The sequence below is a fragment of the Mandrillus leucophaeus genome, unplaced genomic scaffold (genome assembly GCF_000951045.1).
Source record: "Mandrillus leucophaeus isolate KB7577 unplaced genomic scaffold, Mleu.le_1.0 Scaffold509, whole genome shotgun sequence".
Lineage (NCBI taxonomy): Eukaryota > Metazoa > Chordata > Mammalia > Primates > Cercopithecidae > Mandrillus > Mandrillus leucophaeus.
Genome location: NW_012105464.1, coordinates 2,636,612 through 2,641,494, shown reverse-complemented (window position 1 = coordinate 2,641,494; position 4,883 = coordinate 2,636,612). Strand labels below are relative to the sequence as shown.

The 4,883-nt window shown below is 40.0% G+C and overlaps 1 pseudogene; it reads right to left on the bottom strand.

Moving 5' to 3' along the window:
* Positions 1 to 1,113: 1,113 nt before the first annotated feature.
* On the bottom strand, positions 1,114 to 3,369 carry LOC105551147 (annotated as a pseudogene).
* Between the last annotated feature and the right edge of the window lie 1,514 nt (positions 3,370 to 4,883).

Genomic DNA, 4,883 nt, shown 5'->3' with positions numbered 1-4,883 from the left:
AAACTTATGAGTGCATTTTAAGTTGCTATTAATGGAATGAAAATTATTTGAACTTGAACAGATATGTAAGGATATTTGATGTTGTTTGGTAGCTTTTCTCATACAGATCAATTTTGCACGTGAGATTTGTCAGGGAGTTGAAGCTACCTCCTATTCTGCACCCGTTTATATGATTTGGTAATAGTCTTTTGTAGTGAAGGTTTATGAACATGGTGAAATACATACATTCAGTTGAGAGAGATGATAAAATGGCATAACTCAAGTTTCACCTATGATTTTGATAAATAGTTTTCAAACCGGTTTTGGGGGTTTGATGTAATCCCAAAGCGGAAGATAACAATATTACTCTTAAAAAGTGTTAACATTAATTCGGCTATAGACTCCAATTTTTGGTTAACAAAATATTTGTCAAAATTATATATTAAAATTTCAATGTAAATAGAGTTATACAATTCTCCTTTTACTCAGCACATTTTGGTGTTTTTGTTTTTGTTGTTGTTGTTTGTTTGTTTTTTGAGAAAGGGTCTCGCTCTGTCGCCCAGACTGGAGTGTAGTGGCATGATCATGACTCACTACAGTCTTAACATCCTGAGCTGAAGCGGTCCTCCCACCTCAGCCCTCTGGGTAGATGGGACTACAGGTGTGCAACACCATGCCTGGCTAATTTTTGTATTTTTTGTAGAGACCAGGTTTCAGCCATGTTGCCCAGGCTCTTCTTGAACCCCTGGGCTCAAGCAATCTATCCACCTGGGCCTCTCAAAGCGGGGAGGGATTACGGGCATGAGCCAATGTGCCCAACCCCATTTCTCTTTTTAAGAATAATTCTTTTATTTCTGGTTTTATGTATTTTTACAAATAATTGACATGATAATGTAATATTCACAATGCTTCAAAAATGTGAAAAAAGTATATGTGAATATTAATCACATAATTGATAAAATATATGAAATAATGAAGCCAAAGCAGGTCATCAAGAAATATTTATAAACATTAGGTATTGAATTTACAGGTGTTGCCAAAGTTGTACATCCATGGGGCCAGTCGTCATAAATTCTGATTGATGTTTAAAATGAGAACAAGAAATACCCAATTAAGTAGTAAATTGAAAACCATCTAATCTTCTTCCGATGCATCTGTGACGTCTTCTTTGTACTTGTAAATTTGCATTGCACGTTGAATAGGCGTCTTAACAGAGTCCTAAGCCCATCCCTTCCTGGCAGTCTTTCAATGATGTGAGGCATTTCGTAACCCTTGCTTAGAATGAAATCCTTAAAGGCAATTGGTCCGTAAAGATCGTCAAGAATATTGGGTTCATCAGGCTTTTCAAATAACAGCTTGGGGTCAATCAAAGGTTAATCACTTCTTACCTTTTTCCCCAACTTAGGTTTAAGGTACCATGCTCCATACCTCATCTTCACACGCTGTGCAGTGTAAGAATTCGGTGCTGTCTGGAGTTTCCTGTACCAGTCTTTTTCCTGTGAGAAGGATTCGACCTCATCCATTTCATCTAGCTCTATTCTGTATTGCAGTGCTGAGGCCCATTCTTTTATCTTCTTAATCTGTTGGTCTTCATAGGTTGCTCTCCACTTGGGGGTAAAGTCAAACAGACTCCTGATGGATTCTTCATCAACTCCCATGTCTCAAGCCCACTTGAAGTCACACAGTTTTCTCGATGTGTCTATGTTGAAGAGAGTCAGAAACACACTCCGTTGTGCTTGGTGTATCTTCCTGAAGCAGTTCTTTTAGATGGGACGCTCGAATCTTGGGAGACTCCGAGAATTGATGGGACGCTGGAGCTTTGAGAGGCTCCGGGGAGAGATGGGACACTCTAGTCTTGGGAGGCTCCGGGCGGAGACTGGACACCTGACGAGTCTTGGGATGCTCAGGGCAAAGATGGGATGCCTGAGTCTCTGGAAGCCGTAGGCAGAATTTTCTACGAGGGTATTTACCAGACTTGGTGGGTTCCTTGGTTTTCTTCTCCCGGCCCTCACAGTAAGCCCATGCCTTCTCCAGCTTCATCTCAGGATCCAGCGGTTTCAGCACCTGTAGTAGGAGATCTGGAGGCAAATCTCCCAGATTGGGGTACATGGCCAAGGGATGCTTAGCCATCAGCTGGGCTTCCTCTACGAACGCCTTCTGTGCTGGCTGGGCTGGCAAGAGCTTGGAAAACATGGCCGCTTTCTTGAGCAGCTTTTTCTGCCTGCTTTTGGGGTCAGCTTGGGGACCTCTGTGAGAGATTTTGGGGAGTAAAAACTCATCACGGAGACAAATGAGCATATCTTCAGGAGACGGACAGCTGTAGCAGAAGTCGTCCATGCCCTCCTTCACAAATACCCAGTTCTAAATTTACAAGAAAAAGTCAAACAACCCCATCAAAAAGTGGGCAAAGATATGAACAGACACTTCTCAAAAGAAGACATTTATGCAGCCAACAGACACATGAAAAAATGATCATCATCACTTGCCATCAGAGAAATGCAAATCAAAACCACAAAGAGACACCATCTTACACCAGTTCGAATGGCGATCATTACTAAGTCAGGAAACAATAGGGGCTGGAGAGGATGTGGAGAAATAGGAATGCTTTTACACTGTTGGTGGGACTGTAAACTACTTCAACCATTGTGGAAGACAGTGTGGCAATTCCTCAAGGATCTAGAACTAGAAATACCATTTGACCCAGCCATCCCATTACTGGGCATATACCCAAAGGATTATAAATCATGCTGCTATAAAGACACATGCACATGTATGTTTATTGCAGCACTATTCACAGTAGCAAAGACTTGGAACCAACCCAAATGTCCATCAATGACAGACTGGATTAAGCAAATGTGGTACATATACACCATGGAATACTATGCAGCCATAAAAAAGAATGAGTTCATGTCCTTTGTAGGGACATGGATGAAGCTAGAAACCATCATTCTGAGCAAACTATTGCAAGGACAGAAAACCAAACACCGCATATTCTCACTCATAGGTGGGAATTGAACAATGAGAACACTTGGACACAGGGTGGGGAACATCAGGCACTGGGGCCTGTTGTGGGGTGGGGGGAGGGCGGAGGGATAGCATTAGGAGATATACCTAATGTAAATGATGAGTTAACGGGTACAATAAACCAACATGGCACATGTATACATATGTAACAAACCTGCACATTGTGCACATGTACCCTAGAATTTAAAGTATAAAAAACAATAAAACAAAACAAAACAAAAACCAGTTCTGGGTGTCCATGGGCAGGAACCTCAGGCCTCTGTGCTTGCGCTTCGTGATACACTTGGAAGGCGGTTTGTCACAGTACCAGGGCTTGGAGTCCATGCCCGGGGACCTGGGCCAGTCCCGCGGCCTCTGGCCCCCCATGGTGGCCCTCGCTGGGGTGCCACCTCTCCAGTTTCCACGGTTCCTGATCGCTGCTGCCCTAGTCGCTAGGAGACTGCCAGCCACGTGCAGGTCAGATTCTTCCTGGAAGCAGGGCAGCACAGACACCACCTGTGCAGCTCGGATTCTCCAGGGAATGGTCAGCAACGGAGTGCCCAAGCCCCTGCTCATTCCATGGTGTGGTCCATGGGATGGACAGAGCACAGTTTCTTTTTCAATTCGCCTTTGGATGGACATTTCGATTGTTTCCCGTTTTGGACTATGATAAATATTCTATGAACATTTGTGTCCATGTCTTTACACATACATATACTTTCATTTCTCTTGGATACATTTTAGCTAGGAGTCCAATGGCGGGATCATATAATAGGTGTATTTTTAACGTTTTTAAGAAACGACCAAACTTTTACAAAGTATTTACACTATTTCATATTCCTTCTACTAGTGTAGGAGCATTGCAGGTTTTTTCACCTATGATCCAACACTTGGTATGGTTAGTCATTTTAATTTTGGCTATTCTAATAGGTGTTAGTGGAATCTCATTGTGGTGTTTATTTGCATTTCATAATGACTACTGGTATTGAACATCTGTATATTTGCTTATTTGCAATTTTTATCTCTACTTGGGTGAAGTTTCTGTACAATTTCTTTTCCATTTTTAAATTATGTTGCTGGATATCATATTTCGTTTTGAGAATCCTTGCTGTGTTCTGGATGTAAGTTCATTATCACATATATGATTTGCAAATTTTTCGCTTCATCCTTGGCTTTTCCCTTTCATTGTCTTAAGAGTGGTAAAGAGAAGTTTTTTAATTTGATGAAGTTCAACTTATCAATTTGTTCTTTTATGGATTGTGCTTCTTTGATGTATCTGTGAAAACTTTGCCTACCCAAAGTTCACAAAGTTTTTTAAAATTTAAATCTGTTTAATTTTTTGTAAACAGCACACGATGTAGATCAAAGTTTTTATTTGAATAAACGTGTCTATTGCCTATGTATATATGATAAATTTCAGAACAATTTTTGTAAAGACTATCTTTTGTCTACTGAATCACCTTTGGAAATTTGTAGAATATAAGATGTCTATATTTTTTATGGGTAAATTTCTGGGCACTCTTTTCCGGATTTTTCTCTCACACAAATTTCACACTCTGTTGATTACTTTAGCTTTATAATAAATCTAGAAATTAGGCTGTATTAGTCCTTTAACAACGTTCTTTTACAAAGTTGGTTCTTCTAGGTCCTTTGAATTTCTATAAAAATTTTAAAATCAGTTTGTCAATCTCTAAAAAATCCTGTTGGGATTTTGATTAGGATTTAGTTGAACCTATAGATCAATTTGAGGATAATAGACATATTAACAATAGGAAGTCTTCTGACCACTGAAAAAGGTACATTTTTCCATTTGTTTGTGTGATTTTTAATTTTCTCAGGAATATTTTGTGTTTTTTTAGTGTATACGACTTTCATATTTTTTTCTCTCCAGAGTTTTCCTA